The following is a 10660-nucleotide window of genomic DNA, read 5'->3' on the forward strand; positions in this document are numbered from 1 at the left end:
TTGAGCAAATTCACTCCTCTAACAAATATACGGAATGAACGTTACCCTATCGTTACTCTATCAAATGAGATTACATTTATGTGTGTGTGTGTGTGTGTGTGTGTGTGTGTGTGTTGTTGGTTAGAATAACACTGGTAACACTTTACGGTAAGGGTAGGCCTACATGAATGATCAAATTCTGATTTGAACACAACTTGTGCATAATGATGTCCCCACCTTACCTAATGCTTTAGTTGATGGGTTTTTCATGCATGAGGTCGTGAATGAGAGGCTATGAACTCATGTCAATTCCTGATGATTCATAAGATATAAAAGAATGAAGTAATGCAGAAATCATGAATTCATTCATGCATGAATTCATAATTCATGTACCCTTACCCTAAAGTATTACCATAACTTTAGTTCAAGCCTGTGTCAGCAGTTCCAAATATCTCGTTTAGTGCCATGCAATGAAAAATATCTTTTCACAAAGTTTTTCACAAGTTCAGTGGGTGCATTTTCCAAAAGAATGCTTTAATTCTGAAAAATAAAGTTGGTCCCACACAGAACTCACTCAGTCTTTTAATATTATTTCTTAGATATGTAGGCTACATACTAAGAACATTCATGAAAATTAACTGATACCCCATTATGTTGTGAGCAGTAGGCCTATGTGTGCTGTTGGCAAAATTGTGTCTAACCAGTCTGTGTCTATCTGACCTGGGCTGGCACATGTTCACGTTAAAAAGCGTGTGCGTGCACGAGCACTACGGTCACGCGCAAAGTGTCCCAGTTTTAGTTCTGGGAAATCTGGTCAAGACCACTTAAACGGAGACCAAGCCATTACCAAGACCAGTATATTGAGACTGAGGCAAGACCAAGACCAGAACAGAACTGAAACATACAGTAAATACACAACTAGCTAATATGTATAGCTAATATTCGCTAAATCACTTTGGGTGAGGGGTGAAGAGATTTCTGAAGTTTTGTTACAGAGGCAGATTGATAACTTTAGCTAGCTAACTTCGCTAGCGTCACTTCCACTTAGCTTACCTTTCTTCGTGGTCCCAGCTGTGTCGGTTAGCGTTACATTACAGAATTGACACATTGCTGTGCGTTTTCTTTTATATGTTTTGCAGATAAACTCTTTTAAAAAAATATAAATAAAATGTAATGACTAAAATGTTATTACCGACGATTTGGCTGGCTGTGAAACGTCATCATTCACGTCACTTCCTGTGGGAATCAGAGGTGGGAAACTGGGGCTAGATTTTGCTAACAGAGTTTCCCAGTTGGTGACGCATTGTTGACAACTGATGTTTGATGGAGGCGACTTTGGTTCACTGAACATATTTCAATGACAATAAACTCTCTCTGCCAAGAAACATACACAGACATAACATGTTTCACATTATTCATAAATAGGCCTATGTATATAACAACAGCTTATCCGTGTCCTTTCCTGTTGGTTGTCCTGCAGATAACACAAACACACACCTGTCCCTTGGCTGTTTGTATGCTCGCATAAGAAAACAGCAGCAAATCTTTGTTACTGTGGCCTCCATGTTTTCACCACCTGATGCTCTCGGCTACGGCCAACAGCTGGTGGCAGTCATGCAACAAGTTGTTATGCCATACGCCAATATAACAGAAGAAGAAGAACACGCATCCCGACCATGTGAATGCTGGCAGTCGGAAAAACAACGTAATCACGGGGGCTGTCCCTGATATTCCCAGGTGACATGAACGCACCACGACATCTCCCAGACAGAGCTTCTTCTGCTGTCACCTACATTCACTTTGGGAGTGCGTGTTAAGGGGGGCGGGGAACGGGGGTTAACAGTAACACATTTCAGACTAGAAATGAGTCAAGTCATTGGTTGCATTTGAAGCAGGAAGTTTTACATCCAATCACAGTAATGATGTTAACACATAAATCAGACGATACACAGGCAGTTTAGTGATATCACTGAGGTTGTGGTCTTGAAATAAAATCCCGAGTCCTTTTCATCCTGCTGGAATTCAGATAGAAAGCAGGTTTAAGGAGTCTCCCCCTGCTGGAAGTCAGAGAGAATGCAGCTTTAAGGCACTTCCGCATTTGCAGCACTTCGCCGAACCGGAAGCGTTGTCCATTAATATTAACAGTCTATGGTGTGAAACCAAACCAAACCAAACCGAGGGCAAATCGCTCCAAGTTTACAAACTCACCAACTGATTCGGACCAAAGCAAACCAAGTACAGGTGTGAAAACGCCCTAAAACTCTTCTCTATTATTCTCCTTCCCTGTCCACTTCTGTTATGTTTCCGGTTTGGTGGACACAGTCAAAAAAAAAGATTTGATGTAAGAATAAAAGCTTCGAGAAAATAAAAAAGTAAAACTGCTAAGTATTTAACATTTAAAAAATAAAATAAAATGTTTTTAGACTCTTCCTAGGGTCTCCAGCAATAAACCTGCAAAGTGTGAAGTTGATCGGTTTGAACAGTTCTCATGATATGCATGTTCACACAAACGAACACGCTGCTCTCAATTATAGTAGTAGGATATTCAGAACATGTTACTTTCTGGTTAATAGAGGGAGGGGGCAGGCAGCGAAAGAGACCACAAAGAACAAATCCTCTTTAAGGGGGGAAGAGGAAACACCTTTCATGATTGCTGCTGTTTAATTATATTATTATACATTTGTCTGCAGTTCTGCTACCTGGAGCTACTGTCCAATAACACAGCATCACCAGCACTCAGCTAAATGCTTCATGCAAGATACACCACAAACACACTCCCAACACACTCCGTCAACGTGTCAGCAGTATCACATCCATTTGATTGGCAGCCAGTGAAGTTTGCAGCACAAAGAACAGTCTTTTCTGTCCCTCTGTTGAGATTGCTGTTTCAGTGTCTCATAAAAAAGTCAATCAAAACATATGGGAGCTCTTAGACTGATCTAATTATTAATAATTCATTAAAACAAAATGAGTAAACTCTCATGAGGTGTTTACCGTCCTGGTCATCTACCTTAATTTCTTCCTCACCACAGACGGTCAGGAGCCTGGCACATACTGTATCAAAGAATTCAAATAGTGTTTAACCTCCACTGTAGCTGAAAACAGTCATGCTGCCATCACACCGTTTGTTTATAAGCTGCGGCAACCTGTGACAAACCATGACTCTGCGCCCCCATTCCCAACCAATGACAATAGGCTTGTTCGAGATGAACTGTGCCTCGCCTGTAAAGTGGACAAGAGCAGGTGGAAGCAGTAGGGGGCGGTGACAAAAATCCGCTGTCAAGTCAGACGTTTGCTCTACATGCGATCTGTTGCTGATTTTAATTATTAACAGACTGATGATCTGTAATCTGATCAGATTTAGTCTCTCTGACTTCTAAACGTCACTATTAGCCACACGTGTTCTGTACAGAATAAGCCTTTAAATCAGACTAATAGCAGTTAAAATCCCTCCAAATCAAAATCAATAAAAAGTTTATATAAAACGTCATTGTGTTGAGTCGATTCTGAACCAATCAGCTGTTAGATCAGCTGCGAGGCCGACGTTTCCCAGCATGCCCTGGGTCCGCCTGGGTCTTGCAGTTGGTGAAAAGCAACTACAGCGCCTGCGTCTCGTTGACCACGTGTGCATGACGTCAGAGCGAGTAGGGATCAAGTCGGACATAAATCTGACCAGCATGCATTGGGCGGTGATCGCCGGTGATCGATTCTGCGCAGACCTGGCTCATCTCCAACGAGTCTAATTTGTCATGCACCGGTTGTTAGCGACCCTGGTTGTGTGCAATTCACACTGAAATCGACTTGTGTCCAACCCGTGTCTGACCCACCACTCGAAGAAGCCGAGTCAACGCGGGTTAACCTTTTCAAACACAAAGTCAACCCTGGTTCAACTTTGGTTGAGCCCTCGGTGTTAAAGGGGTACAACACTTACACAACGCTGTAAGTGGTATCTGGTTGCAAATATTAACTCTCAAGTATAGGGGGCATCATATTACTCCATATCATGTACATATTTCAATTAATACAGCTTTACATTTTAAATGAATAAGAAAAGAATTTGAAGTTTCATGTTTTGTCTACTTTTCCGTTACTTTTTCCTGATTTTATTTTTTTAGGTTTTTGCTGTGGTATCGTTTTAATCTTTTGTTTCAGTATCGCATCAAAGTCATAATTTTGTTATTGTGACACTAGTATTATATACTCTATCACAGTATAGTATGGTATGCAGTGTAATAAAATGAAGTTACGTTTAGGCTTTAACTACACAAGTAGCATCTGAACTGTTTAGTTGACTCCTATAGCTTCACCTCTCACAACCAGAGATTTGTGATGCAGCAACAGGAGTCCCAACAGTCCCATACTAGTCTAGTGAAAAAGGCGGCTGAAGAAGGCTCACCTCAGTCCATCTATCCTCACCACTTTCTAGAGGGGCACCATAGAGTGTTCTGACCCGCAGCATCTCTCTGTGGCATGAGAGCACAAACACCTCAGACAGGAAAGCCCTGAGGAGAGTGGTGAGGTCAGCAGAGAGGAATATTGGGGCCACGCTGACAGCGATTGAGGATCTGGCCCAAAAGCCACTATTGACTAAAGCCACCAGCATCTTAAAAGACTCCACCCACCCATGTCACAGCCTGTTCTCCCTCCTGCCTTCAGGCAGGAGATATCCCAGCGTTGCAGCACGACAAGACTTAAAAACAGCTTTTACTAAACTCAACTAAACAACCACTTAACTGTGCTTTACTATGCAAATGTGCAATACTATTTCTTCATTTACAAGTGCAATACATCACATAGTCGTACAAACAAATATTCTGCTGGAAATGATTTATTCCGTATTTTATATATATTCATAGAGCTCTATGTATTACCCTGTTTTGTATCTGTTTTTAAAAGGAGCCATGCTCGTAATCTCGTTAATGCTTGACATTTCTGTGTTTTGCTGGATGACAATAAAAGGAATCTTGAATACACTGGGAGAACACATATAGTCTAACTATTCAAGTCCCAGTTTATGGGTAATATAGACAGCTATCAATGATATTTCTTTTTGCGATTTTTATTGTTAATTGATAGGACAGTTGTAGACAGGAAATGGGAGAGAGAGAGGGGAATGACATGCAGCAGAGGGCCGCAGGTCGGAGTTGAACCTGCGGCCGCTGCGACAAGGACTGAGCCTTTGTACATGGGGTGCACGCTGTACCAGGTGAGCTATCCAGGCGCTCCATTGTCGCTTTTTTAAATGAAATGTAGACATTTTACACCAAAAGTAAAGATAGAATCCCTCAAATAATTCCATTTTACTGCCCAGCGCTATTTAGCACTGCATCAGTGGCCGATCCCTGGCTTGTCTGTGTGCATGTATGTATTGACCTTTGTATCACATGCTTTGTGTCATGAATAGCATATAATGCTAAGAAAGAACTTACCTGGAAAATGAAAGCCGGAACGATAAAGAAAAGGTGACATGGACTTGAAACAAGCTTTAGTCCTGGTAGATGTCCACTACAGAGAGAGTGAGAGCTGCTGGATGAATTAATGGAGGTGGAGGGTAAAGTCACCTTTGTTTCTTGTCTCTGCTATTAAATGTGTGTCCTCTATACCTTCCTGCCATACGTTTCCTTAAGATCTAACCTTATATTGATGAAAAGTAATCACCGTTGAATATTGACAGCCACCTCTACAAAGGTTAGAGCATTGACCCAAGCTAAGGCTCATGGGAAATCTGATGCTGTCAGGCTGCCCACGAGCAAGGCACTGAGTCCCCAGTTCCTCCAGTGTCTCTGCTGTTTATATGGTGCAGCTCCCAGTGTTGATGCGTGGACCTGTGTGGGTTTTACGTCAAGGATGATAATGTTTGTTGACTTTACTACATGAAAGGTTGAAGTGAGTCTATTGAAGAGTCTGTATTTGTGTCTATCTTTCTTCATTCAGACAGTTGGATAGACAGAGAGATGCTGACAGTCTAACAGAAGCTCCTCAAATTTTGTCTACATCCCAGCCACAGAAGACCACAGCTGTTCTTACAGGTAGGCCATCCTCAGCAATTTTATTTCATTTTGTATCTAACAAAGACTGAATGGAATTCCAGCAATGTTCCATTCTGAGTCTTAACACTCACCTGCAGTGTTTGTTTTTGACACAACAGACATGAATCCAAAAAGTGGACTACTACTTGACTTTATCAGTTCAATAATATGTCCACACACACACACACACACACCTAAGGTTTCATCAGTTCAGAAGGTGAACTGGCATCTCTCCAGCTACCGATTGGATATTCTAAAGTTATCATCTGTTTTAAGTATGTTTCATGAACTCCTACTTTAACCTCCTGGAATTGTCATAGGAGATACTACAGTCATTCTTTGTCCAATGCCTGTATGACCTTGGGACCCTAAATCGACGGCCAGATGGGAGCAGTTCACACTCTGAGTGTAGTGGGTGTGAGGAACTCTATCTGCCAGTAGATGTTTAGCCTTTCTGTGTACAGCAATGTGAACTATATTGCAAAGTTGTTTCTGTGACTTGCCAATCACCTTCCCTGCATTGTTAACAATTTGAAGAGCTTGTTTTGCTCTTTGAACTCAAGTTGCCATACCATGCTGTTATGTTAGATGATAACATGCCAACAAATGACGTGGTGGTAAAGAACCTTTTCTGTCTTTGCTTTATTGTCTCTCCCCCCCCCCATCCAACAGTAAAACACTAACAGAGCTATTACATTATGCTCCAACTTTATTGCCAAGAGGATTTGTTGTTATCGTTGGATGAAACCAAAACATTGCCTACTTCAGCCAACAGCAAAGATCCAACATTTGGCTTACCCAACCCCTATCGATTCATCACTGCAGCTAATGAAACCATAAGGCTCTATTTTAAAGTATTGAAATCTTTGTGTCAAATACACAGATCTCCTCTGCCTTTTCTCCTCGTCCTACCACTTCCTCAGATGGACAGTATGACTCCGGGTGCTTTTACACCTATCCTGTTGGGTTTTGTTCAATTTAACCTGGTTTGTTTGTTTGTAGTATGAAAAGAAAAACAGACCAACCACAGGATTGTTTATTTTATTTTTATAATTTGTATTTATTATAAGGATCCCTATTAGCTGACACCTAGATGACCAGCTAGTCTTCCTGGGGTCCAAAACAACATTTAATCAGACAATATTAAAACATTTCACGACGTACAGAAAAGAAAAGAAATTGAAAAGAAAAGAAATAAAAGAAAATAAAATAAATACCAAAACAATATCTGCATACAGAACTAAATAACAAAAAATAAACCAAAAAAATAAAATAAAATAAAAACAATACAAAAGTTTGTGTGTGATTGTGATTGTAGATGAATCCAAATTATAAAAATAATATTAAATCTATCATCAACTGGCAATAAATCAGTATTGGCATATATACTGTATTTATGCAAGATCATTTGGTAACCATGGTAACACATATATGCATCACTAAGTGCAGGGATTCTCCTTGACACAACAGAAAGTGAAAATAAATTGAAACAGGGATATCAGGGCTTGTGTACTGTACCACGTGTTTTGGCAGTTTCTCATGATAAAATGTAGCGACCACAGAGTAGTAACTAAGTAAAGCGATTTGTGAAACCCTGATAGGCTACAGATAACAATCTGTAGCCTATCAGGGTTTTACAAAACGGTTTTCGGAGAAGGAAGTAGTGAGACGGTGATGAAGGAGACACGTCTGTAGTTTCTGATTTTACCGATCTATTCTGTGATCTATAATGATTTTTACACAAAGAAAGAAATACTTTTTGCCGAAATTACAACAAGGCACGAATAATTATGTTGTATATATAGTTTGTCGTTTCACAAAAGGTGTCCTAACTCAACAACTTGCGAAACGGTTGATTTTAGGGGAGTCTTTCCCCGACCTCTAAAGGATAAATTTTTGGTTACTGTTTGTTAAATTTGACATGTTTACCATCAATAAAATTGTGTCTTTTTCATAAATGTAACGTAACAATGACATCAGTTGAAAAGGAGAGAGTGAAACATATTTTGTGCTAAATCCTTTTTTCTTTTAAAGAATTGTGGCGGCAGAAATGCAAAAACACTCTAATCTGTGGTTTTTATTTCCAAAAAAGAGGCTAAAATAACAAAAATAAAATAACGATAAATAACACTGCACAACGCAAAAACATGTTTGTTTGTTGGGGGGGGTGCTCAGAGCAGACAGCTGTCGGCGAGCCTGTACTGACATATGAATAACCTGATTTCTCTGTGTGCCATGTAAATATCAAATACCTGAATATGATCATAACTGGCACATTCTTGTCCATGTAAACACACATGATTAAATGTAGTGTTCCACTTAGTGCTGATGATGTCGTATGAAACTACTAAAACTGCCAGTCCATACGTTACATACATACATATTTCCACCTCTTGATTAATAATAGGTCTGTATGAACATGACCGGTTCAGAATTGAAAGGTAAATTATTTAGTCTGCACCAAGTGACCTAAACTACAGATGTGAAAGAGACCTAAATTTGAATTACTACATTCTTCAGATCGTGGGCCATAAAAGCAATGTACAGCTGTTTCAACTACAATTCATTTATTAATTATTAGGAACTGGAATGATAACATGAAGAGGACGTTATGATGAGGGTTATACTGTATGGTGTTAAGGTTTATTGATTAGCCCATTGCTGTTACCAGAAATGTATTGTTACTATTGGAAGACATGATGAAATCTTAGGTGTGTGTGTGTGTGTGTGTGTGTGTGTGTGTGTGTGTGTGTTGTTAATAGCAGTTCAATGCCTAGTTGTTCTTCGGAGGCTTGTTTCCATTCTCGCCGGCACAGAAGAAACCGGGAAACTAGAAAAACTGCGCTCTCTGGTGTAACTGATTTGGGTTTGTAAAAAGCAGCACAGATACTGTAGCTTTGGGGGAGATTCTTGGAAGGATGTGAACACCCCCACCACTTCTTCCCTTTTTAACCTTCTGTGCTCTGCCTCATCTCCCCAGAAAAATCCCTGAACATCACTGAAAATGTCTGCATAATATATTAACATACTATTAAAAAATAAGCCCCTTCTCTAGACCCCTGGACAACTATACAATTAAAATCTCTCCACTCATTGTATTTAGTGACAACTTCACAGATGCTAAAAATTGTTAGTGGTTAGCTGTGGCCTCCAGGGGGAGATCCAGAGCTCCAGGCACTATACGGGGTCTGAGAGGATTACGTGACTGGCAAGGTGCTCTTTTGTGTGGGGAGACAAGGCAGCAGAGTGGCCCTCAGATACAGGCCACAAGCACAGACATGAGCTGATAGGATAAGCACAGCAGTGTATTTACTGTATTGTGGATTTAGTAGCTATCTGCCAACATTTTACCTTTACTCCAAATGACCTCCAGTATGAACTTTTCAATAATAATTTAGTTTTTCTAGTATGGAAATCAGACTTGACCTGCATAATTGAAAGTAGTAGTATTTTTATGTGCATACATTTATATCATTCCATCCATTCTCTAATTATCACTATATCTACAGTCCTCAAAAGACAAGTGCAGCTCCGTGAGTCGGGGTCACACAATTCACTCCTGCACCACTTCTATTGAAAAGTTGGAAAGAATGTAAAGAATGAATTTTCTAAATCTGGGGGAAAAACAGACATGGCTAACTCCGGCGAATCAGCACCCTCTTGGTTATACCTAAGGTAGCTGAGAAGTGGGTATCAATGCTACTCACTTAACATTTAAATAAAGGTTATACCTCTTTCCATCCCATGCAATTTGGTGCTGTCTTTTTAGACTTGAAGAAGGCATTTGATACCTTCAACCACCAGGTTCTTTCATAGAAATTAACACACTTTAATTTTTCTTAAACTATCTTGCGGATTAAATCATATCTATCCCATAGAAAGCAATGTGTTTGTGTCGACGGCACCAAATCTCCTGACCTGTAGGCGTCCCACAAGGCTCTATTTTCTCCAATTTCATTCACACTATATATTACTGACCTATCTGATGCATGTAAAATAAATGCATTTTCAAATAATGCAGATTATGCAAAATACATTCAAGAAGCCCTTCTTAATTCTTACATCTGCAATGACCCATCTCATGTCTTTATCGAATATCAAAAAACCTGAGAGGGGAGGAGCTTGACATAGTAAATGAGTTCAATTATCTTGGGATCACGTCGGAGTCTACATTAACCTTTAAAAGTCATGTGAAAAACGTGTAAAACACTGTACAATTTAATTTACAAAAGTTAAATGTAATTAATTAAAAAGAGGGCTGCCAGTGGCATCAGGGCCACCAGAGGGGACTGTGGGTTACTATAGGGGCAGCAGAGTGTCTGTCAGAAAGTAAATATTTGAATAGTCTAGCACGTGCAATAAGGGAGTGCACTACTTATTACACTTTTAAGACTCTTCTCAGGCAATGGCTTAAGGCAAACCAGAACTGTGATCACTTTTAACTTGACGTGATGTTCTGTTCTTGTTACCTGCCTAGGGACTATGGATGTAAATTAGCATTCTTGCTAATTCCAGTATGTTTACATCTTGCATTTTATACTGATGTCCATTAATGTGCTCTGTCCCTTTTAAAAAAAAAAAATGTTTTTTTACAATATATAAACTAAAAAAAAAAAAAATCTGATTTAGAAAACCAAACTCTAGTCTGAGAC

The sequence above is a fragment of the Sander lucioperca genome, chromosome 22 (assembly GCF_008315115.2).
Source record: "Sander lucioperca isolate FBNREF2018 chromosome 22, SLUC_FBN_1.2, whole genome shotgun sequence".
Lineage (NCBI taxonomy): Eukaryota > Metazoa > Chordata > Actinopteri > Perciformes > Percidae > Sander > Sander lucioperca.